The following is a 26,219-nucleotide window of genomic DNA, read 5'->3' as shown; positions in this document are numbered from 1 at the left end:
AATTAATGCAGGAACAGAAAACCAAACGCTGCATGTTTTCACTTATAAGTGGGAGCTAAACACGGGGAACTCATGGACATTAGGATGGCAGCAACAGACACTGAGGACTACTAGAGTGGGAAGAGGGGTGAGCGTTGAAATAATATTAGGCACTATGCTCAGTACCTGGGTGATGGGATCCATTGTACCCCAAACCTCAGCATCATGCAACATACCCATGTAACAAAGCTGCACATATGCCCCAAATCTAAAATAGAAGTTGAAAAGCTGAAAAGAAAACAAAACAAGAAAAACTCTACTAAAAAATATATTTTTTTAAAAAATCACAAAAATACAAAAATTAGCTGGGCATGGTGGTGTATGCCTATAGTTCCAGCTACCTGGGGGGCTGAGGCAGCAGAATCACTTGAACCCAGGATGTGCAGATTGCAGTGAGCCAAGATTGTGCCACTGCACTCCAGCCCAGGAGACAGAGCAAGACTTGGTCTCAAGGAAAAAAAAAAAAAAAAAAAAAACACCACAACTCTAATACTCTAGTCCATGGAGAAGGCTCCAGCTTCAATCTGCGTAAACTCACCTGGGCACCTGGTTTTCTGATCACCTTCCAATTGCTTGCCTCCCTCACACCTTGCTTTCTTTCTTTCTTTCTTTCTTTCTTTCTTTCTTTCTTTCTTTCTTTCTTTCTTTCTTTCTTTCTTTTTCTTTAGTTTAGCTTTAAGCCATGTCTTTGGCATCTCCCCCTCTGTGTATTAGATATATATGTTAATAAACTTCTGTTTGTTAATCTTCCTTTTGATACAGGATCCCAGAGAAAACCTAGAAGGGTAGAAGAAAAAATAATTTTTTCCCCTATATAATAAAGATAACATAATTTTTGAGTCTGAAAATAGGAGAAAAATAAAATTGATAAGTAAAACCAAATAAAGCAGCATGAACAAATAGACAAATGTCTGGCAAATGTAATGAAGAAAAATAAAACACAATTACTATGTGTACCAGAGACGTTTTGAAAACATTAAACATTTTTAACATTCTATAAATTATATTCCCCAGAAGCCACCATCCCATTATGGCCCCAGGGAAGGTGGCCAAATGTCTACCACACACACATACACAGCAAAATGAGGCATTAACAATGGAAGGGTGACTTCCGGACAAGAGGGGAAACAGAAGAAAGGCTTTCCGGTTCTGGGAGGATTGTGAGGAGTAAGAAAGAGATGCATAGGATGTCAGATTACAGCGTCCTTGTCTACCTCTCTCCACATTCAGGTTTAATGTTAAAGTGGAGGAAGATGGCAGATAAAAATTACTTTGGAGCAAAAGCCTGAAGTAAGGGGCTTGTGTTTCTCCTCCCAGTTGGTGCTTTGGAAGGACCTCTGAAAAGGAGCCTCCACATCAACATGGGGGAGAGGAGGCAGCATGGGATGTCCCCAGAGAGAGGGCTGCAGGAAACACTCCTCGCTTCCCCACTTGGGTTTCCCTTGTGGAAATGCAGGAATCTAGGATATATCTATTAAGCTCTAGTAATGTGTAGAGAGGGAGCTCATATGAGAGCCAGTGACCAGTCAAGGTACTACCTTGGTGAGAGTAAAGTGATTCCACAGCAAGGCTGTGGTGGAGATGTAGATGAGGGTATTCAAAGCATGCCTGTGGGACTTGCCTCACCTGGGAGCTTGTTAGAAGTGTAAACACTCCATCCCACCCCAGACCTACTGATCAGAATCTCTGGGTGTGGTGCGTAGGAGTCTGTTTTCACAAACTTACTGGGTGATTTGCATGCATACTGAAATCTGAAAACACTAATCTAGACAGACAGGCCAGGAGGCTGATGGTGAAATGGTCTAGCTTTGCAGGGCTTGCAGGAGTGTGCACAGGGGGGCTCCCATGAGGCCAAGGTGCCTGCTCCAGTCCATGGCCAGATATGACAGGGGACACAGCTGGGAGGCCTACTGAAGACCCTCTGTGCTCCCCATCAGCCCAGAGGCTGATTTCAGAAATAGGAGACTGAATATTGACACAATAATAAGAGAAGTAAACCAGACAAGATAGCTAAACTTCTAAATGGCACATCTAAGTGTTTCTCATTATTACACACAGTAGAGACTGTCTTACGATCATTACAAAGAAATTTAAAACCATGCTCTTTGGACCTGAGTAGACTGAGAACTTTTTCTCTCAGCACACACACAAAACTTGGAATAATACAATGCTGCTTGTGATGGACAATGGGTACTAACAAGGAGTAATGCAAACATGCAAAGGAATACTAGGCAGCCATTAAAAATTATTGGTAACTTTTTTCTTAAATGGAAAAGGAAAACTATAAGTGATCTATTCTTAACTGGTAAAAAGAAAACTACAAAACAGTATCACAAAACAAACTTTTGTAAGGAGTTAAGTGTGTATGTCGTGTACAAATATATTGTGTGTATATGCATATATATGTGCGTATATGTGTGTTATTCATATGTATATACACACACACAAAGGAGAGATTCGAAATATATACACTAAATATATTATGGTTATCTTTGGGGGAGAAGGTAATATTCCAAGTAGCTTTCATTTTCTTTTTTTGCTCAAAATCATTGTCTATTTTTTTCTTTAATGAATATGAATGTTTGTGTGTGATTAAGTTTCATAAAAAATTGTATAATGGGATTTATTAAGGTGAACTTTAGGAAAAAGAAACCCTGTATTTAAAATGAGGATGGTGGCCAGATACAGTGGATCATGACTGTTAGCCCAGCACTTTGGGAAGCTGAGGCAGGCGGATCACCAAAGGTCCGGAGTTCAAGACAAGCCTGGCCAACATGGTGAAACCCTGTTTCTACTAAAAATACCAAAATTAGCCAGGATTAGTTGTGTGCACCTGTAGTCCCAGCTAGCTACTTAGGAGGCTGAGGCAGGAGAATTGCTTGAACCCAGGAGGCAGAGGTTGAAGTGAGCCAAAATCACACCACTGCAGTCCAGCCTGGGCAACAGAGCAAGACTCTGAAAATAAATGAAAACATGAATAAAATAAAATGAAGATAGAATATTATTATTATTATTATTATTATTATTAGAGACCAGGTCTTACTCTGTCATCCAAGCTGGAGTGCAGTGGCACAGTCATAGCTTACTGCAAGCTCAAAGGGTTGAGCTCAAGGGATCCTCCTACCTCAGCTTCTGAGTAGCTGGGATTTCAGGCACCAGCCATCTAATCTGGCTGAGATTGCTGAAAAACAGTAATAGCTGGAATGTATTATGTGCTTACTAAGCAGCAGGTCCTGCTTTGAGCACTTTGCAGGCATTTATTTAAATCTCACAGGTGCCCTGTGAATTAGGTACTCTTATTACTTCATTTTATAGAGATAGAAGCTGAAGCTATATGTCTCCCAGTGTAACACAGTTGAAAAGTGGCAGCCCAGAAAATAGGACTGATGCACCTGCACTCTTAGCCAGCACAGTGTTGTGTTTCAGATATGCCATTAACATGGTTTAGCCACATGATGAGACCAGATATCATTTACACCAAATTCCAAAAGATACATATTGCACAAAGACCCCACAAGGTAATGTTAAATGGAAAAAGCCATATACAGAGCTGTGTGAAACTGGAGAGTTGACCTGGCCTTCCCCGGTGAGGGCCAGCTGCCTCTCACGTGTGGAGGTAGAGAGACGGCTCTGACCCATGGTTCGGGAGGGATCCTCTCTGGGAGTCCTCAGCATCAGGAGCTCTTCCCTGCTGGTTGGCTGGAAAAGCATGACCTGCCGGGTGGCTAGTCTCTGGGCCCTGGCTGCTGCTCATCCTCCAAGGCAGCACAGGGACGGTAAGGCAGTGCAGGAGGCCCCTCTCCTCCAAGCCCCTTGCAAGCCCCAAGATACCTGCTTCCTACAGCAGCTATTCCAGAAGGCACATTTTCATTTTACAGATGGTTGGGGCACTTTTTCTTTATAGGTGTACAAATTCTGAGTAAACGTTGTATACAAACATGGCTAAGAGTACTAATAGGATACACGATGATGAGATGGTGGTGAGGTGATGATGAAGATGATGATAAAGCCCTGCTTGGTGCCACCTCTCACCACCCCGCATCGCTCCCCAGGCACACACTCAGACTTGCAGTTTATTAAATTTGGACATTGCCTCTTTACCTCCTGTAGATCATGATTTAGCTCTCTTACCTCACCCTCCCCTCTCTTCATTCTCCCCATGTAACTCTACTTCTATTTTTGGTTAAATCAATAAACAGAGGCTACCTTATTATGTCCACATTGACAATGTCCTTTTTAGGGCTAGGGAGTGCGTTTGACTACATTGTCCTTCTTGTACAGCTTAGCTCTGTGTCTTTCCTTTCTAATGTCCTAACATTCTTTCTTTTCTCCCATTAGACAATAACCACAAAAACAAGGTCTCTGTGGTATCAGATACAGAGTTATTGTTTTTTTTTTTTTTCCCAGAAGACAAAGCTCCCTTCCAGTGGTCTCTGTCTCCTTACTACAATCTGGGCTGTCCTGATATCATTTGGGGGCTTTGATTCGGGCAGTTGAGGAAGATTTGCCTAATTGACGGTAGTGACTAGCATTTCTTCCCAAAATCCAAAGAGTTGGCAATTAGTTGACAGGCCCCTCACAGAGGGTGTAATTGAAGGCATGTCCCAGGTCCCTCCTCACTGTGGTGATGCATCTCTTAAAACCTCCATTCTGGGCTGGGTGCAGTGGCTCACGCCTGTAATCCCAGCACTTTGGGAGGCTGAGGTGGGTGGATCACAAGATCAGGCATTTAAGACCAGCCTGGCCACCATGGCAAAACCCTAGCTCTACTAAAAACACAAAAATTAGCCGGGCATGATGGCGCTCCCCTGTAATCCCAGCTTCTCAGGAGGCTGAGACAAGAGAATTGCTTGAACCTGGGAGGTGGATGTTGCCATGAGCCAAGATCGTGCTACCGCACTCCAGCCTGGGCACAGAGCGAGACTCTGTCTCAAAAAAAAAAAAAAAAAAAAAAAAAAATCCTCCATTCCATTTTGAGCAACAGAGTCCCCCTGTCTGAGCAACAGGATCTCCTTCCCAACTTCCATATCTTTATATGGCTCCAGTGCCTTTCTCCTAGTCTGAGTCTTTCATCTTGAGCAGCCCCTTGGCTTCAGCAGAATGGTCAGGAAGCCCCCCAGTGAACACGTTCCCTGTGGATTCTGGGCTGGGAGAGACTTTGGCACTCAGATGCCAGGGGTCCAGGTGGACACTACCACTGGGTCAGCTTTTCTTGGCAACATCCCCCTAGTGTGAGCCTCAGGCTCTTCTGCCTCCTTAAATTATGCACCTGTTACATCAAGCATCACCACCCACATCTCCCCAGGACAAACACTAGGACCAACTGTCAGGCACCGTGCCCAAACCCACAATGAGGAAGGAGCCCTTTCCTTAACAGCCTCATAATTAGGAGCATGCCTCCCTTTTTCCTGGGAGTCAGTACAACACATTGTTATGCTGTGCCTGTGTCCTGTTTGGCTTGCTTCCTGCCTTTTGGGGCCAGCCTGAAAAATAAAAAGAACACATTATGCTTCAGAGGAGGCTCCCTTGGTTACCCTGAGAGAGGCTGTGAAATGGCCCTTCCAAAAAGACCTTCATTTCATTTTCAGCCAAGAGCCTTTGTTCTCCCAAGTCCTTCCGAAGGAAAGGGAGCTAATAGCCAAGGATGCATTGCATGTTTCCTATTTTATATATATTGGTGGTAAAAACCAGGCTGGAAGAAAATATACCAGTATATTAGCAGTTGTTATCTCTGAATATGAATGTGGAAGTTATTTTTTTCTTTTTTATACTTTTCTGCATTTTTCTTTCTTTTTTAATTTTTGCCTATTTTCTCTTTCTTTTTCTTTCTCTCACTCTCTTTCGTTCTTTCTTGCTTGCTTTATTGATTTCCTTCTTTCTTAGAGTCTTGTTCTGTCGCCTGGGCTGGAGTACAGTGGCAAGATCTCGACTCACTGCAAACACTGCCACCAGGTTTCAAGTGATTCCCTGACTCAGCCGCCCAAGTACCAGGGATTACAGGCATGCGCCACTACATCCAACTAGTTTCTGTATTTTTAGTAGAGATGGGGTTTTGCCATTTTAGCTCGACTGGTCTTGAACTCCTGCCTCAAGTGATTTGACCACCTCGGCCTCAACTGCACTGAGATTACAGGCATGAGTCATTGCGTTTGGCCCACTTTTCTGCATTTTTCTAACTGCAGAAACTATATCTAATTTTTGAAACTATGTCTACCCTCTGTCCAGGCACCATGGCTCACACTTGTAATTTCAGCATTTTGGGAAACAAAGGCGGGCAGATCACTTGAGGTCAGGAGTTCAAGACCAGCCTGGCCAATGTGGTGAAAATCCCTCTCTACTGAAAATACAAACAAATTAGTCAGGCGTGGTGACACATGCCTGTAGTCCCAGCTACTCAGGAGGCTGAGGCAGGAGAATCACTTGAACCCGAGAGGTGGAGGTTGCAGTGAGCCAAGATTTAGCCACTGCATTTCAGCCTGACTAGGTTGCTCAGGCAGTGGGCCTTTGTTGCCCAAAAAATGGAGGGTGTTTTTTAAGACAGTCAGAGGGAGACTGTCTCAAAAAAAAAAAAAGAAAGAAAGAAAGAAAGACAATAAGAAATAAACTATATCCCCATGAAATACTATTTAACAAATGCTTTAAAAATATTTAAATCTGTAACATAGTAGGAGTAAAAGAGGTCATCTTGAGTTTGAACTGGAATCAGATCTATGTGGACACATCTACCACTGGTGTGCTGGGAGCAGAGGTCTCCTTTGTAAGGATGGGCACCCCAGAATGTCAGAGATGGTTAGTCACAGCTGTTTCCCCAGCACCTACGGCAGTAGGCGCTCAAAATATGTTTTTAAAACACACTAGTGAGTGAATGACGGGGGAGGAATTCCTGCACATTGAGCCTGATCCAATCAGGAACTTGGTGGCCAGGGAGGCAGCCAGACTAGGCATCCCTCAGCTTTGTCTCTCAGCCCAGCCTTTAATGTCCTGGGAGAACAGGATGTTGTAAGGAAAGACAGAAAGGCCGTCATCGTAACAACAAATGATCTTGCTTTAGAGCTGCATGAAGAAATTGCATCACAGAAGCTAGGGAAAGTATATTCCCTGCCCTGCTTCCCTGTAGGCCACCCACACTCTTAGGCAAAAGGGGCTTCTCTGTAAAACAGAGGTGAAGCCCATCCCTTGGAGCTGAGGGGCTTCGTGAAGCAACAGTAGCAGCCAGCAGCTTAAACCTGGTTTTGAGCAGGCTGGAGGCGGCTTAGTTTTCACCACATCGGCCACTGTTACAAAACCCCGTTAGAGCACAAGATACTGTTAAAATTTTCTACTTGTGGGGAGGATAGTGGCAGTTTCTGTTATGTTTCTCCTCACCCCCACTTTGTCAAGCCTAAAGCTTATTCCTGAGCATCAGGAAACAGAAGCACAATGGGAAGTGAGACTTTCCACTTCAGTCGTCCTTGAGTATGAGGTCTGTGGCCTAATCCTTCTTTGTTCACATGTACAGATTAACAATGCAACGCCTGCATTGGGTAGTTCAGGGCATTTTTGCCAAACCCCCAGCATCTCTGGGACTGAGATTTTACTACTTGGTTCAGGTGACTACTTCCTTCACTCCTTGGTGATAGATGAGCATGAAATGTACCCAATCATTATTGCTTGGCAGTCAGAAACTGAGGGGGGTGATGTTCTCAGTCCAGTGAGACTCTGGACATCAGCTGTCCACTTGAGGTACGGGAACAAATCTTTTTTAAAAATTTTTCTTTTCAAGACGGAATCTTGCTCTTGTTGCCCAGGCTGTAGTGCAGTGGCACGATCTTGGCTCACTGCAACCTCTCTCTCATGGGTTCAAGCAATTCTTCTGCCTCAGCCTCCTGAGTAGCTGGGATTACAGGCACCTGTTACCATGCCTGGGTTATTTTTCTATTATTAGTAAAAACCAGACTTTGCCATATTGGCCAGGCTGGTCTCAAACTTCTGCCCTTGTGATCCACTTGCCTCAGCCTCCCAAAGTTCTGGGCATACAGGCATGACCCACCATGCCTGGTCCAGGAACAAATCTTTCTTACCTTATTTTTATTTTTTGGTTATAGAAAGGGGTGATGTGGGTGGGGGAGGATCCTCTGCATTATCTTCTCTAAAAATAGGATCAAGTGGGGAGACTTGTGAGCATCCCTTGGAAGTGACAGTGAACTGAACATGCCTGTCTGGGTGTCCACATTCTCTCTTTAGCCCCTGTTAAGGCTAATTTTTTGTGTCAACCTTCCCAGTTGATGGGGGCCAGTTGTTTGGTCAAACACTAGTCTGGATGTTATTAGGAAGGTATTTTGTAGATGTTATTAACATTTACAATTGGCAGACTTTAAGTAAAGCAGATTACCCTCCATAATGTGGGTGGGCCTCATCCAATTAGTTGAAGGCCTTAGGAGCAAAAGCTGAGGTGTCTCGGGGAAGAAGGCATTCTGCCTCAAAACTGACATAGAAATCCAGTCTACATTTCCAGCCCTCTGATCTGCCTTGCAGACTTTGGACCCAAGATTACAATTTCAACTCTTGTCTGAATTTCTATCCAAGGGGCCTGCCCTAGATTTCAGAGGTGCCAGCTTCCACAATTGCATGACTCAGTTCCTTAAAATAAACCTCAGTCTCTCTCTTTCTTATTGTTTCTGTTTCTCTGAAGACCCCAGACTGAAACTGACAAAGACTCTCTAATTGACCAAACTCTGAGCCCTCTTTTCAACTAGGCCTCCTCCATGGCCCCCTGAGCTCAGTTTTAGCAAAAAAGTTCTGCTGAGGCAGTTTATTGAGAATCCCTCCCCCACAGCCATTGATATCTAATCAGGTTTCTCTCCCCTACCCCAAGTTCACCCTAGTATTTCTCTGTGCTCTCCCTACTGGGCCCACTGGCTATAAACCTCGACTTGTCCCTGTTTGTATTTGTAGCTGAGTTCTGTCTCTCTCCCTGTCTTAGTCTGTTTGGGCTGCTGTAACAAAATACCATCAACTAGAAGGCTTACAAACAACAGAAATTTATTTCTCACAGTTCTGAAGGCTGGAAAGTCCATGGTCAGGACATCAGCAGATTCAGTGTCTGGTAAGGGACAATTTTCTGATTCGTGGATGAAGCTTCCTGGCTGTGTCCTCAAATGATGGAAGGGGTGACGGGTCTTTCCCAAAACCTCTTTTAGAAGGGCACTGATCTTGTTCATGAGGATTCTGGCCTGTGACATAATCATTCCTCAAAGTGCCCACCTCCTAATTCCTTCACCTTGGAAGTGAAGCTTCAACATATGAATTTGAGGGGGACAAAATGTTGAGAGCATAGCACTTCTCTATTGAAATACTCTTGAATAAGCTATGTCTTGACACTTTTTACAAGTGTTTGCTGAATAATTTCTCTTTAATAATACAGACCCTATGCCTGAGGCCAATAACTATAAGGACTTTATAATACTCCAGAGTCAAACTCAATTTCTTACCTGGCTGCTGCCTCCTGTGTTCCTTCAGCAATCTGAAATACTGAAGTCAAGAACAGCAAATGGGCCTTGCAGCACCTGGGGTGCAGCAAGCAGGGTGATGGGGAGACTGCCTTTGACTGTGTTCCACTAGAGGATACAGAATGGAGGGTGGCAGTTCTATGGCATAGGAAAGCTTCTTAATCCCTTTGATCTGAGTGGAAAAACAAAAGAGCTGGCAGCAATCTGGGGTGAGGTAAGGGCCAGAGCTAAAGAGCAGGGTGGTTTCATGATAACGAGCTTCTTTTGTGGGTAGGATGTCTGTAGCAAGTTTATCTGCAAGACTCACAGGGACCTCAGCAATGACACATTGTGGGGTAGATTGGGAAGCCAGATTAGGTCATCACAGAGCTGGAGCACTGCTCTAAGAACCAGCTGGGGCTCTGCAGGGGTGTGACAAGTGCTCATTCGGATGAGAGACTCACAGAGACAACTGGCACATTAAACACATTGCATCGCCATTTTCCTGACAGCACACCCACAAAGGACCATGCTCAGCTGTCATCTTCGAGTGTGGGAGCAGCTTCCTTCCAAGCCCTGGGCAAGAGGCCACAAGATCCAGGTGGGGACCCAGCCTCAGACAAGAGTCCAGTCATGGAAACGAGTCAGAAACCAGGTCAGATGGGCAGGGACAGCAGGGCAGAGAAGGTGAGGCCTGAGACTTGGTGGGTACCCAAAAAGAAGCTTGGCTGTGGTAGAGATCATGAGTTGAGGCCATGATGTCCTCCTGTCTGGTTAGGAATGGTGCCGGACATGGCTGGGGTTGCTGCTTCTGAGGAGTGTCAAGAAGACTCCAACAAGGAAGGCCTGGGGCAGTGAGGCCAGGTCCATCCTATCATTTCAGCTCCCCTTCAGGGAATATGGAGATACACTAAAGGAGTGTCTCTCTTAAAGTTGAAAATGTGCACCTTTACCTTCAGTGACCTGCATCACTGCACAGTAATGATAATGATAATAATAAAACTATCTAAAGTTCACTGAATACTTTCCTTAGAGCAAGCAGATGACATACATTGCATGTAAACAATCCTATAGGTCCCATTTTAAAGATGCAAAACCTGAGGCTTATGGAGTTAGTGCCCCCAGATAACACAGCTGACAACTGAAGTTTAACACAGTGAAAACTTAATGTGAATGTAGGCAATCTGAGTCAATACTTAACCACCACATTATTATCTTAGCATAAAAGTTCATTCTAAAGTATGCTGACTGACCATATCTCAGGTATACTGAGATTGCTGACAGTAGCTTTTGGACCAAATGACCAGGAGCCTAATTTTGCCTCTGCTGTTTTCTGGCTGAGTGACCTCAATAGGTGCTGCTTATTGGCAATGTGTCAGATTCTTCATCCGTAAAACGAGGATGGCAATGTGTATAGTATGTAGTATGTAGTAATCATACAGTATGCTTACTTTATAGTCTGAAACCCATCTGAAGCCATGCCTGAGATGTGGTTAGGTGGGGGCCCGATTCTGTTCACTGGGGACCTTACCACACAAAGGGCGATCTCTAGGTTGTCATAGTCATTTTCTCAGGACATTACCAGCCTAAGTCCTTAGCTTCTGGGACAGTCTCACATTCTCCCACTGAGAAGGAATGTAGCTATTTGTATTCTCTTTCTAGAAGCAAGAGGACCTCCTCTGAAGGGTGAAGAGGAGGTATAGAGACATCAGTATCACCTGGACTCAAAGAAGAAAACCTACCATAATAAATTAGAAAACAATTTGTATTACCTGCTTCAAATACTCTTTAGTTTTTAGTCAGGTTCAGAGTCTGCAGTGTTGTTGACTTTTTGGAAATAGTAGCATCCAAAGTGTAAGGATCTGGGCTTTGGAATGAAAGATCTAGAATTAAATTCTTTTCTCACTGCTGATTAGCTGGGTGGCCTTCAGTGAGTTAATTAAATTCTCCATGCCTCAGGTTCTTTGTCAGTAGGGAAAACGCTGCAGGGTTGTGACTAAAAACAAAATAATGTTTATAAAGCAACTATCCTGGTGATGAACATAGAGTGAAAGTTCTATCAATATCTATTCTTTTCTTTTCTTTTTTTTGAGACAGAGTCTCACTCTGTCACCAGGTGCCAGGCTCGAGTGCAGTGGCGAGAGCTCAGCTCACTGCAACCTCCACCTCCCGGGTTCCAGCAATGCGTCTGCCTCAGCCTCCTGAGTAGCTGGGACTACAGGTGCGCACCACTACGCCCAGCTAATTTTTGTATTTTCAGTAGAGACGGGTTTTCACCTTGTTGGCCAGGATGGTCTCAATCTCTTGACCTTGTGATCTGCCCGTCTCAGCCTCCCAAAGTGCTGGGATTACAGGCGTGAGCCACCGTGCCCGGCGTATTCTTTTCTTTTTCATTGTTAAAAAGACATATGTGTGTGAAGACAGCTCATATCAGGCTAGGAGTCCTTGGTTGGTTGAAGTTTCATTTCATTTTAAGAGACTTCTTGTTCCTAGGAATCTCCAACTTTGGTAGAAAGCTGAGTACACATGCTGCTGGTGGGCTGAAGTCAGAGCCCTTCTAAGAGGAGCAGTGGAATCATTCAGCACTAGAACTAGGACAGCACCAGCTCGCTGGGTTTTCCTGTTCTAATTCTGTGGCACAACTTCTGGTCAAGGTGCTGAAAGACACTTTTCTTGATTCCCTAACTACTTTCTCTTCTCTACACTTCCTTTAGTCACAGGGTGACTTATGGTCTTGTGGGCAGCCTGGGCTGGCCCCTGGTGAGTACCATAGATAAGCTTTACATCTCTTCACTGGAGCCTTTTGCCCAACTTAGGAAGACAATCAATCGAGGTTGGAAAATAGGAGACAGACCAGTTCCAACAATTTCTGATTCAGTGTTTGTTTGAACAACAAGCTCCCTGCTGGGAAATGTAATAACAACGCTGATAATTGGCATTCATTTAGTCCCTACTACTTTGCCTGTATTGTTAAATTAAGCAATGATACAAGCAACTCTGGCCTGATATATTATTATATGTTATAATTAATCCTAACTCTTGTTTTTGCTATTGTTATTTTCATTTAATTCTCTCAAATCTCTGATGAGCAGAAATTGCTATCCTTATTTTACAGATGAAGAATCTGACACTTATTGCCAATAAGCAGTCCTGTTGAGGTCACTCAGCCAGAAAACAGCAGAAGCAAAATTAGGCTCCTGGTCATTTGGTCCTAGAACTATTGTCAAAACATTACGCTGCATCTGAAGATCCTGCTGGCCAAATACGCAGAGGTCAGTATGATTACTTGACCCAGTCTGTTTCTTCTGAGCTCAATTCAGTGGTGCATGGGAGCTCATATGAGCTTGCAAGAGACAATTGTGTGCATTGCTTCCCAACTCTGTGTTGGTAGCGTGATGTCAACCAGTGGGAATATTTGCAACACACAACTAGGTAAACACTGCAAATTAGGGCTTTCCAAATTTTTCTGGAGGTACGGCTTAGTAGTACCTCACCAGACCAGATTATTAAAATAAGACATAGGTAATGTCAAGGACTATCATATATGCCTGTGGATTTTAGTCTATGGTTTTCTGGCTACATATATAGCATGACAGAGAAATGGGAATTAACACAATTGGTGCTATTTTTTTCTGCATAACAAATTATTCTGAAATTCAATGGCTTAAACAACAATAAATATGTATTATCTCTCATAGTTCTTTTGGGCCAGGAATTTGGGAGAGATTTACTTGGCTCTGTTGGGTGGTTTGGCTTGGAATCTCTCTTGAAATAGCAGGCAAAAAGCCACTGGGCCTTCAGTCACCTGAGCAAAGTTGTGCCACTCACATAGTTAGCAAATTCGTTGTGGCTGTTGTAAGGAAGCTTCAAGTCCTGATCACCTGGACTTTACAGAGGGTTACTTGAGTGTTTTCACAACATGGCAGCAGCCTTCTCCAGGGTGAATAATCTGAGAGAGGAAGGTAAGAGCTGCAATGTCTTTTATGAACATCAAATTCTGCCATTTCCACAATATCCTGCTGTTCACACATCAGCCCTATTCTGTGTAAGAGATAACAACACAAGGGCATGAATAGCAGGAGAAGAGAATCGTTGGAGGAATCTTGAAAGCTGGCTACCATGATTGTACACAGAAATTGTGATTCCTTCATCCTTCATGGCTGACAGCAAATAATTTTCTCCTAAATCCCATGCCACTTGCCTGATATCTGTAGCACATAGCTTTTTTTCTAAGCAATGAAGAAGGATGGCTGTTGGATAAGAAAACAAATGACAGTGTATACCCCAACATTATACACTCCCCAGATAAGAAACTCTTCCTGTACTCACCATACAATTAGCCTCTACATGTTCGCTCCCAGCTTATTAACCAGAATAAATCGCTCCTGTGTATTTTTCATTTGGTTTGCACAAGCCATCTTTGTGTCTCTCTGACTGAATAGACGGCCTTTTCGTGGGGTGGGGCTGAAACCAAGAATTAATCTCTGGGCAGTGAGTAAGGGAAAAAATGAAGCTGATACAGAAAATAAACTTAGTTTCATTGGCTCTGAGAAGATAAGGGTAGATGATGCCTCTATCCCAATTGGCCTGATCAGAGGTGCATAATTCTGAAGCTGCTGCTTGCTGAATTAATGTCCACGCTGAAGGCGAATGTGTATGACTGCTCTAAAAGCAGTTTGAAACACTTTTAGTACAGTGTATAGTGAAGGAAGGGGAGGGGAAAGCAGTTTTACAACAAAAAATGTTTATGATCATTAACATTTGATTTCCTCATAATTTAAATGGTACAGTAAGTTTAAAAACAGAAAAATATTGTTGTCCTGACTTAGCAGATAGTGTTTTTCACTCAAAACTTTAGTATGAAGAGCTTGAAATAGTAACTAGTTAACACAACATCACCTTGCAAAAAGGTTTGGATAAAGCAGACACTACGAACTGTCATCTTTATTCCGTTTAGCCTCCAAATTGAATGCATAAATCCAAGCGTTTTCAAATAGAAAGCATATTTTTCTTCTAACTGAGATAGCTGGGCCTGGGTTAAAAATGCACTGAATGTAACCGTCCTTGTTAATTAGATTGATTGTCCTGTCCACCTATAATGTGTGTTTTGTGTACAAGATCTCACCAAGCCCAAGGTGTGGCAGACTTACTTGAGCCATTCATGATGAGATCACCAGACAAGCAGATTAAAGAACTACTCAGACAGTGGTATCTGAACTTCTGAAAGATACTCAATGAATGCCTTATTACCACTAGGACAAAAGTGAGGAATGGGGGCTGGATAGCAATATTGTAGAGAGAGTCATAATTGGTTTTCTCAAAAGGGTCCCAAGTGACAATCTCTATTGACCTGAAGTGAGTTTCCCTTTCTTCATCCTAGAAGCTGTTAATATGTTCTTGTCAAAATTCTTACCTGTAACAGTCAGGGTTAAATTAGAGAAGCAAACCACTGGGATATTACGTATACTAATGATCTGTTAGTAGGATTTGACCTTACATAGGCTGGTAAGATATTTAACCACCTTAGAGGCTAGTTAAATAGTCTCTATAGGGCTGTCATCTTCATATCTGAGGCTGAACCGTGAAGTCCTCAGGGCAGTCTGGGAAGGAAAGGGAAGATAGTTGCAAAGTGGAAGAGAGCAGGGACAAGCTGGAGCCAGCAAGCACGAGCTGAAATGTACACAGAAGGGCTGGAACCCCTGTTAGTATTGCACTGCCTCCAATTTTAAATATACAGTGTCTTGTAAAAAAAGCTGGTGCCCTTCTTCATGCAGATAAACCCATATCTTACCCATAAGTGGAGAAGCTGAAGTAGAAATTCAGGGGAGGATGGAGCAGCTGCAAGTCTGGCTTGTGTCCCATGCCAGCAAGGTGGCCCAGCAGATAAGTGACAAGGTGCATGAGCTGCCTGGTGCCCTCCTATAGACTTTTCAAGTGTTAGAAAAATGTGTCTCCATGCCTTGCAATTTGTCTCTTGTGGCCAAGCCTAACTGGAAACAAACAGGGAAGGGATTCTAGGAAACCTGCTTCCACCTAGCCAAGTTGACATGTTACTAAGCCACCACACCACTTCACAGGCTAAAGCATTAGGTTCCTGGTGCAAAGTCCTGCTCTTCACCCTATCAGCTATCCATAAATCTGATGACTTCAGCATTCAATATCTGCGACTCCTGTTTCCTTGACCTCCTCAATACCAGTGAACTCCTTGTCCACTTCACCTCGCCCATGACTCCCGTAGTCATCCTTGACCTTGTGTCCCCTCCAAGATGGTCCATCTTCATAGTCTAATTAAAATTTCATTCTCACTGACCCCTCCTTTCCAACCAGCTTGCATACCCCACTCTGTGCTTTTACTTCATTATTTCTAGTCTGTTGACTCCTTTGCTTTCATCTAAAACATCACCTCTTTCTCTTCACTATCCTCCTCAGTCAGTCTAGATTCTCAACACTATCACTTTAATGGCCCTCAGCCTTACCTTTCTGTTGTTGTTTTTTTTTCTCACAGTTATCAACAAAACCCCACTTCTGGGTGAACTCAAATAGTTTGCTCTCAAGGCCTTACCTGAGCAGCCAAGAGCTATTAGAAGAACTGAAACAACAGGACTATAGTCACTTACCTCAAATGGTCATGGTTACTGTCCCAAACTTCTACTACACTCTCCAGTCAACTTATATTTTTATATGAAACAAAATCTATAATTTTATTAACTTATACATGGAAAAACAATTATAGATTCAGATGCAGCTGTAAGAAATAATACAGAGATCCAGGCTGGGCATGGTGGCTCACGCCTGTAATCCCAGCACTTTGGGAGGCTGAGGTGGGTGGATCACTTGAAGTCAGGAGTTTGAGACCAGCCTGGCCAACATGGTGAAACCCCATCTCTACTAAAAATACAAAAATTACCCAGGCATGGTGGCAGATGCCTATAGTCCTAGCTACTTCAGAGGCTGAGGCAGGAGAATGGCCTGAACCCAGGAGGCAGAGGTTGCAGTGAGCGGAGATTGTGCCATTGCACTCCAGCCAGGGCGACAGAGTGAAACTCCCTCTCAAAAAAAAAAAAAAAAAAAAAAGTAAAGAAAAAGAAAAAAGAACAGAGACCCTTTGCACAGTTTTCCCAGTTTCCTCCAATGGTAATATTTTGCAGAATTATAGCATAATATGACAACAAGAATACTAACATTGATATAATTCACTAATCTTATTCAGATTTCCATTTTACTTGTCCTCATTTTGTGTGTATGTGTGTACGTAAATTATATAGAATTTTATCACCGGTGTAGGTTCATGTATTCTTTATCATAACAAAGATACTAAACAACTGTAACAGCACAAGGCTCCATCGTGTATTCCTTTATAGTCACCCCAACCTTCCTCTCACCCCATCCCATCCCTTACCCCAGAAAAATCCAAATCTGTCTTCCATTTATAAAATTTTGTCATTTCACAAATGTTATATAAATGAACTCATTCAGTATGTAACCTTTTGTTACAGGGATTTTTTTCTTAGTTTAAGTCTCTGGATATTCATCCGGGTTGTTGTATGTATCAATAGTTCATTCTTTTTGATTACTGAATAGAATTCCATGTATGTACATACTACAGTTTATTTAATCATTCACTTTTTAAAGGACAGCTATCTTTATTCCACTGTGGGGGCTATGACCAAAAAAGCTGTTATCAACATTTGCGTATAGTTTTTTTGTGTGTGTGAACAGAAGGCTTCATTTCTCTGAATAAATGCCCAGGGGTGTAATGGTGATACGGTAGTTGCACGTTCAGTTTTTAAGAAAACTACCAAGCTGTCTTTCAGAGTGGCTGTGCCATTTTACATGCCCACCAGCAATGTGTCAGTAGTGAAGTTTCTGTACATTCTCACTAGCATTTGATGTTGTCTCCACTTTTTTATTTATTCATTTACTTACTTATTTATTTATAGTGACAGGTCTCACTATGTTGCCCAGGCTGATATCAAACTCCTGTGCTCAAGCCATCCTCCTGCCTCAGCCCCCTAAAATTTTGTGATTACAGGTATAAGCCAACATGTGTGGCCTGTTTTTAATTTTAGTCATTTTGATAGCTATGTGAGGTTATCTCACTCTGGTTTTAATTTGTGTTTCCCTAGTGGCTAATAAGGTTGAACATCTTTTCATGTGCTTATTTGCCATCTGTATATTCTCTTCAGTACAATATCTCTACATGTATTTGCCCATTTTGAGTTGCATTTTTTTTAACTGTTGAATCTTGAGGTTCTTTATATATTCTAGACACAAGCACTTTGTCAGACATGTAGTTTCCAGATATTTTCTTCCATTCTGGAGCTTGTCTTTTCATCCTCAAAACAGAGTCCTTTTGCAGATCAAAAGTTTTTAATTCAATGAAGAGCAATTTATCAGGTTTTCCTTTTATGACTCACTCATCCTTTTGGTATCACTTCTGAAAACGCTCTGCCTGGTCCTCTATCCTGTAGGTTTTCTCCCAAGTTTTTTACTAAAAGTTGTATAGTTTTACATTTTATATCTTTATCCATGATCTATTTTTAGCTAATTTTTGTATAAGATGTAGGACATAGGTCAAGGTTTTTCTTTGTTGTTTATTTTTGCCTGTAAATGTCCAACAGCATCATTTGTTGGAAACATTATCCTTCCATTGAATTGCTTCTGCACCATTGTCAAAGTTAGTTGGGCATTTTTGTATGGGTTCTCTGTGCTGTTCCACTGATCTGTGTGACTATCCTTCTGCCAAGTTACACGATCTTGGTTACTGTAACTCTACGTCTTAAAATTGAATAGGCAGATCTCTTCTTTTTCTTTTCCAAAAACTTTGAAGTAGTCTTGCTTTTTTACCTTTCTTATAAATTTGAGAATAATCTATAGCTACAAACATTTTGCTAGAATTTTTAATAGTCATTGCTTTATACCTATGTATCAATTTGGGGAGAATTAATAACTTAACAGTGTTGAATAATCCAATTCATGAACATGATGTGTCTTTCTGCCTGTTCAGATCTTCTTTGATTTCTTTCATCAGCATTGCGTAGTTTTCAGTATATAAGTCCTGTATATGTTATTTAATATTTGCACCTGAGTATTTAATTTTCTTTGAGCAATTGTAAGTGGTATTGTATTCTAATTTCAGTTTCCATGTGTTGCTAGAATACAGAAAAAGATTGCTTTTTATCCTGCAGCCTATATTGATGGTGGATTAGTTCTGGGAGCTTATTTGTAGATACCTTGGAACTTCCTACGCAGACAATCATGTCCTCTGCAAATAGAGGCAGTTTGATTTCTTCCTTTCTAACCTGTATGCATTTTATTTCCTTTTCTTGCCTTAATTGCACTAGCTGGAAATTCTAGCACTATGTTGAATAAGATTGCTGAGAGCAGACTGCTTGCTTTGTTTCTGATCTCAGGAGGAAAGCATTCAGTTTTTCACCATTAAATATGTTAGCTACAAGTTTTTATAGTTTTTTAAATCAAGTTAAAGAAGTTGTCCTCTATTCTTATATTTCCGAGAGTTTTTGCTATGAATGGGTGTTGAATTTTGTCAAGTACCTTTTCTATATATATTGATATGATCATGGGATTTTAAATTCTTTAGTATGTTTGTATGGTGGGTTACAATGATTAATTTCCCCATATTAAAATTAGCCTTGGATCCCTGGGAATAAACCCTATTTGATCATGGTATATAAATATTTTTGTATATTATTAATTTCTGTTTGATAATATTCTGTTAAGAGTGTTTGCATTTATACTCATGAGAGATACTCGTCTGTAGTTTTATTTTCTTGTCATATCTAGTTTGGGTATCAGGTTAATAATAACTTCATAAAATCAAATTGAGAAGTGTTTCCTCTCGCTTCCATTTTCTAGGCAGATTGCATAGAATGAGTATTTATTCTTCTTTAAACATTTGATGAAATTCTTTAATAAAATCATCTGAGTCTGGAATTTCTTTTTTAAGAGTTTTGAAATTATACATTTAATTTACTTAATAGTTGTTAGGCTATTTATTTATTTATTTATTTTTATTTCTTTGAGATGGAATCTCACTCTGTCACCCTTGCTGGAGTGTAGCGATATGATCTCAGCTCACTGCAATCTCCACCTCCCGGGTTCAAATGATTCTCGTGCCTCAGCCTCCCTAGTAGCTGGGATTACATGTGCACGTCACCACACCTGGCTAATGGGCTAATTTGATTATCTATTTCATATCGGGTGAACTGCAGTAGTTTGTGCTTTTTTTGAGGGATTGATCCATTTCATCTAAGCTGTGAGATTTATTATAAGTGTAGATTGTAGTATTTCTGTATTATTCTTTTGCTGTCTGTAGGATCTGTAGAGCTATCCCCGTTTTGTTCTTGATATTTGAGATTTTTGTCTTCTCTCTTTTATTCTTTGTCATTCTTACAAGAGTTTTGTGAATCACCTTTTTTAAAAAAGCTCTGTTTTATTGATTTTCTGTAGTTTTGTGTTTTCAATTTTAGTGATTTCACTGATACCTTTTTTTTTTTTTTGAGACAGAGTTTCACTCTTGTTGCCCAGGCTGGAGTGCAATGGCACGATCTTGGCTCATTGCAACCTCCACCTTCCAGGTTTGAGCAATTCTCCTGCCTCAGCCTTCTGAGTAGCTGAGATTATGGGCATGTGTCACCAAGCCTGGCTAAATTTTCTTGTATTATTAGTTGAGGTGGGGTTTCACCATGCTGGCCAGGCTGGTCTTAAACTCCTGCCCTCAGGTCCTCCACTCACTTTGGCGTCCCAAATTGCTGGGATTACAGGCGTGAGCCACTGCATCCAGCCAATTCTGTTGTTATCTTTGTTATTTTCTTTATTCTGCTTGTTCTGGGTTTATTTTGCTCTTCTTTTATAGATTCTTGAAGTGGGACTTAGATAATTGAGTCGAAATCTCTTCTCTTTTCTAATGAATGTATTTAGTGTTATCAATTTCCCTCTCAGCACTACGATAGCTGTGTCTCTTACATTTTTATATGTTACATTTTTAAATTTTCATTCTGTTAAATGCATGTTTAAAATTTTCCTTGGTGTTTTCCCTTTCACTCATGAATCATTTAAAAGTATTTTGTTTAGTTTGCAAATGTTGGAAGATTTTCCCGTTATCTTTCTGTTGTTGATTTTTAGTTTGGTTCATTATGATTACAGAACCTACTCTGTATCATTTCAGTTATTTTACATTTGTTGGCCAGGTGCGGTGGCTCGCACCTGTAATCCCAGCACTTTGGGAGGCCAAGACCAGCCTGGCCAACATAGTGAAACCCTGTCTCTACTAAAAATGCAAAGATTAGTGGGTGTGGTGGCACATGCCTGTAATCCCAGCTACTAGGAAGGCTGAGGCAGGAAATTTGCTTGACTTGGGAGGTGGAGGTTGCAGTGAGCTGAGATCATGCCACTGCACTCCATGACACAACATATTACCTATCTTGGTATATGTTCTGTGGGCATTTGAAAAGTATGTGTATTCTGTTGCTGGTGAGTGGAGCATTCTATAAATGTTGATTAGATACTATTCCTTGATGTCATATTTAGTTCTTGTACATCCTGGCTTATTTTCTACCCAGTTGTTCTCACAATTATTGAGAAGTTGTTGAAGTTTCCATTGTTTAGTTCTGCTTTCGATTCTATCAGTTTTGGCTTCACGTATTTTTCAGCTCTGGTATTTGGTACATACACGTTCAGAATTATTAAGTCTTCTTGAAGGATTTGCACTTTATCATATATAGGGTGCTCTTCTCTCTTTGGCAATTTTCTTCGTTCTGACATCTACTTTACCTGATATTAGCGTAGCTGCACCTGCTTTATTTTGTTCAGTGTTTCTTTTCTCCACTGTATTCTGCTGTTGGGCCCATTCAGAGTTTTTTCTTTTTCTTTCTTTTTTTTTTTAACGAAGAAGTATTTTATTATTTTGCTGCAAAGCTGTTGCTTCACTGTATAAAAATCGCACCAGCAAATGCAGTGTATTGCAAGATTAAGATAGTGTTGTTCTTCATCTACACTGTACAAGCAACAAAAACTCCTTCACTCCCAGTTATTTCCAGTGGACAGATCTTTAAGTATATCGCCCCAAATCCACGTATGGATGTACACAAGTTACAATATCATATAAGGCTTAAGAATAACAACGTTATCTCTGAATTATGTAATTTTTATAACTAGTTTTTAACATGGATAATTTCATGAATTCTGAATACTAAAGCCTAGTCTAAAAATCATAGGATATTGTGAAAAAGACATGTATTATGTTTATGTATAATCATTAGAAAGTTAAAGGGCATTCTCTTTCATTAGCAGGGACAACAGTAGTTTTTTTCCCCATCGGTAATGCTAAAAGTTGCTATTCTAAGTCTTCTACCCACCACTAATTTGAGAGGACTCTGCTGGGTTGCGTTAAATCATACTGTTTTATTTAGCGGTTCCATTTTCACTCCTCAATAGATTTTATGTATTTCTCTTACCCTTCTTCACTCATAAGTTCATCTAGTTCTGAAGGGTTACTCAGTGTCATCTTGATCAGCCAACCATCTTCATAACAAGATTTGTTTACAAGTCCTGGATTTTCTGCAAGAGCTTCATTAATTTCGGTGACTTCTCCTGATAAAGGAGGATAAAGTTCACTAGCAGTTTTCACACTTTCCAAAGCACCAAATTCATCTTGTTTATTCAATTTTGTCCCAACTTCAGGTGGACTACAGTAAACAACATCTCCCAACGCTTCCTGCGCAAAATTGCTGATTCCCACTGTTCCAATACCATTTTCTGTTGTTATCGATTCATGTTTCTCTGTGAATTTACGCACCGAAAGCAGAGCGGGTCTCGTGCGCAGCTTCCGGACGGCGTCCGCCCCCAGCTTCCGGGGCCTCCGCGAGCAGGACGCGGCGAGTGACGGGACCGCGCGCAGGGTGCAGAGCACGGCCGCCCGCACGCTCCGCGCCGCTCGCAGCGCCGTGTTCGCTGGGGTACCCGGGTCGCGGCGCTACGCCTCGGCCACCCGCACGGGGAGGTGGAGTGGGGCCCAGAGTTTTTTCTTTATATCGTCTATTTCTTAGATGAGTTTTTTCTAATTATTTTCATTTGTTTCATGCACGTTCCAATTGTTTGTTAAAATATTGGCCAGGCGCGGTGGCTCACGCCTGTAATGCCAACACGTTGGGAGGCAGGTGGATTGCTTGAGGCCAGAAGTTAGGGACCAGTCTGGCCAACATGGAGAAACCCTGTCTCTACTAAAAATACAAAAAATTAGCCGCGCGTGGTGGTATGTGCCTGTAATCACAGCTATTCAGGAGGCTGAGGCACGAGAATTGCTTGAACCCGGGAGGTGGAGGCTGCAGTGAGCCAAGACCAGGCCACTGCACTCTAGCCTGGACAGGAGAGCAAGAGTTTGTCTCAAAACACACACACACACACTCTCTTAATTAATTAATTAATTAATTTATCATGGTTGCTTTAAAGTCTTTGTCAGATAATCCTAACCTCTTTCTTATCTTAGTGTTGGCCTCTATAATTGTCTTTTTATTTTTCATCTAGTTTAAGATCTTCCTGGTTCTTTGTGTGATCAGTAATTTTTACTTGAAATCTGGATATTTTCCTATAATATGAACCTGTGGGTCTTATTTAAACTTTCTGTTTTAGCTGGCATACCCTGGCACTTCTCTGGCAAAGGAAGGCGGGGTCACCTCCTTGTTACTTCCAGGTGGAAGTAGAAGTCTAGGTTCTCCACCTAGCCTCTGTTGACATCTGAGGTCAGGGGAGGCCCCTCCTTACTGCCAGGTAGATGTGGAAGTCCAGGCTGCCCATGTGGTCTCCATTGACAATTGGGAGTGGCCTCATTACTGGCTGTTGAGAATAAAATTCTCAGTTCCCTACTTGGACTTACCTGACTCAAAAGGGGTCTTTGGTGCCTTTTTACAGTCCTGCCAGAGTGTAAGTCTAGGCTCCACATTCAACCTCACCTGGGCTGGTGGTGATAGGGGCCATGGTCTTTTTCATGGTGTTTTGCTGGAGTGGGACAGTTATTGTCTAAAAGTTTTCTGCCTTGCTAGGCTGCCCCTTTCCAGATTATTTGGCTAAACGCATCAGGCCTTTACTGGGGCTGTAATTTTTTTATTTTTTTTATTTTTATTTTTGGTCTGCATGAATTATCTTGACTGAGCCACTGGCTTCTTTAGTTTCAAAACTGTGGTAAAATGAGGCAAAAAGAAAACCCAGAGAACTCACCACTGTGTCATTCTTCCGTCTGGAGAGCTCTCGGAAATTTTTTCTTCTCTGCATCTTTCAGTTTCCTGTGTTTGTTTTATATATAAAATGTTGAGAGGTTTCAGTGGCACTTAGCAGGAAGAATAGAGAAGGGTGCCTCTATTTCGTTTCCTTGGAAGCACTTCTCTCATTGTGATTTTAATTTGCATTTCTCTAATGCCAAATGATGTTGAACATCTCTTCATGTGCTTTTGTGGCATCTGCAATTCTCTTCCCTGAAATTCAACTATTATCTTAAGCTTCATTCTTTTAACCTTCCGACCATCTTATTTCCTGCTTTGCTAACAGCAGATTTTTCTCTTCTCAAAGAAAATTGAAGTCATCAAATGGGAATTTCCTCAAATTTCTAACACCAATCCCACAAATGAATCCAAATTTGCCCCCTTTCTCTCCTGCTGCATGGGGTCCTCCCCACTTCCTCTTCTCTGAACTCTAGGCCATTAATGATTGCTTATCTTTCTCATATATTCAATTACTTCTCAATCAACCTTTCCCACAAACATTTAAACCGACTCAGGTTTCACTTTGTTAAACAAAAGCACACCGGACTTCCCCTCTCTTGTGTTATTTTGTTTCTCTCTTCTAACTCAGTCAAAATTTCTCAAAACAAACACTTTATTTCTACTAAAAAAAGTTTTTTTAAAAAATAGAAGCAGTGTCTTACTCTGTTGCTTAGGCTGGTCTCAAACTCCTGGTCTCAAATGATCCTTCCGCCTCAGCCCAAGTGCTGGAATTACAGGTGTGTGCCTCCATGCCTGGCAAAACAAGCACTTGTATTTCCAGTCTGGCTTCTATTCTCTTCTCCTGACTGAAACAGCTCTTGCTCAGGTCAATGAAGGTCACCGAGTCACCAAATCCAATGGGCATCTGTCCACTCATACTTTACTTGACCATTTTTTTTCCTTGAAATACCCTCTTCCTTCTACTTTGGGACACCCCCCACTCCAGGTTTTCTTCCCGATGCTCTGGATACTCATTCTTGTCCCCCTTGCAGACTCTTCCTCCCCACCAGGCCATTAAGTATAGTGGATGCCTCAGGGCGCTGCAGGCTCTTTTCTCTCCTCCATCTAAAATCTCTCCCTGGGAAACCTCATCCACCACCATCGCTTCAGTTATCAGTTCCATAGCAAAGACTTACACATCAATATCCCCACCCAGACTTCTCTGAGCTGCAAAATCTCATATCCAAATGGCTTCTCTAAATCTCCACGTGGCTGTCACAAAGATACATCAACTATAACAATCCCAGACAGAACCCATTACCTTCCCCCATAAGCTCAGTCACCTTCTGTTGCTCTTTTCTCCATTTCTACTGCTGCAAGCCATCAACGTCTTTCACCTGGATGCCCATAAATAGCCTTAACTGAACTCCCTGCATCCACGCCACCTGGATGGATGGATGGTTCTTTGTGCCAGAATGCCAAAATATAAATTGGATTATATCAGCTTCTGCTTAAACCCTTTCAATATCTCCAATTACACTTAGCATCAAGCCCCACATTCTTTTTTTTTTTTTTTTTTTTTCTTTTTGAGACAAGTTCTCCCTGTGTTACCCAGGCTGGAGTGCAGTAGCACAATAATAGCTCACTACAGCCTCTAACTCCAGGGCTTAAGCAATCCATCTGCCTTGGCCTCCCAAAGTGCTGAGGTTACAGGTGTGCACCACCATGCCCAGCTAAACGTTTCATTTTTTTTATTTGTAGATAGAGTCTTGCTGTGTTGCCCAAACTGGTCTTGAACTCCTGAGCTCAAGAGATCCTCCTGCCTTGCCCTTCCAAAGTGCTTGGATTATAGGCTCATACCACTGCACCCGGTCAGCCCCAAATCTTCAACCTGGTCTGTAAGGGTTTCTGCGATCTGGACCCTGTCTCTTGTCTAGTCTCATGTCATGTCATTCCCCCTGCCTTGCTTTCATTTATCACTTAAGCTCCAATGGCCTTCAATCAGTGCCTTTACCCTCATCTCAAAGACACCCCAACTAAAAGGATGGGATTTTCTCAAACCTCAGCAATATGAAGCTCCAGAAAGCCAGAGGGGAAGCCATCTCCTGTTCTAAATGTGAACATTCTTTGCTTCGGGACCTTGAGTTATGCTTCCGCTCTTCCCAGCACTGCCCATTTTGAAATCTGTCCTTCATTAATCCACTTGGAGGCTTTCACCACTGCCTGCCTGTTTTTTTCTGTCTTCTGTCTCCTCTTCAGATCAATACACACCCAATGGATCCTGGCATTGGGCCATGACATCCTTACCAGCATTGCTTCTGCGGCTCTGTTATGCTGAAGCATAGTGCTTGGTAAAACCATACTACAAGTCACGGAATAATGCCCCTTACACCCTGACATTAGGCCTCTCGTAACCCCCTTCCCTTACATCTCCATGGGCAATTTTTCCCTCCGAGCTCCAAACTTGAACGTGGGAAAAATAAGAGAATTTTTGTGC

At 42.0% G+C, this 26,219-nt stretch overlaps 1 long non-coding RNA gene across 1 annotated transcript in view; it reads right to left on the bottom strand.

The window, feature by feature from the left end:
* Positions 1-9,041: 9,041 nt before the first annotated feature.
* The window catches only part of LOC135273959 (uncharacterized), a 38,919-nt gene continuing 21,741 nt past the window's right edge, over positions 9,042-26,219 (bottom strand). The window contains exons 2-7 of the long non-coding RNA XR_010341707.1: positions 15,298-15,496; positions 14,920-15,106; positions 14,657-14,726; positions 11,877-12,317; positions 11,279-11,572; positions 9,042-10,477 (exon numbers count right to left, since the gene is read on the bottom strand). This is a non-coding gene — a long non-coding RNA (uncharacterized LOC135273959). The remainder of the gene's footprint in view (positions 10,478-11,278; positions 11,573-11,876; positions 12,318-14,656; positions 14,727-14,919; positions 15,107-15,297; positions 15,497-26,219) is intronic.

Source organism: Aotus nancymaae, unplaced genomic scaffold (genome assembly GCF_030222135.1).
Source record: "Aotus nancymaae isolate 86718 unplaced genomic scaffold, 86718_ANA_hifiasm-v0.15.2.pri h1tg000010l, whole genome shotgun sequence".
NCBI classification, from domain to species: domain Eukaryota; kingdom Metazoa; phylum Chordata; class Mammalia; order Primates; family Aotidae; genus Aotus; species Aotus nancymaae.
The sequence above is the reverse complement of the archived record's forward strand: the minus strand, read 5'-3'. Positions and strand labels throughout refer to the sequence as shown.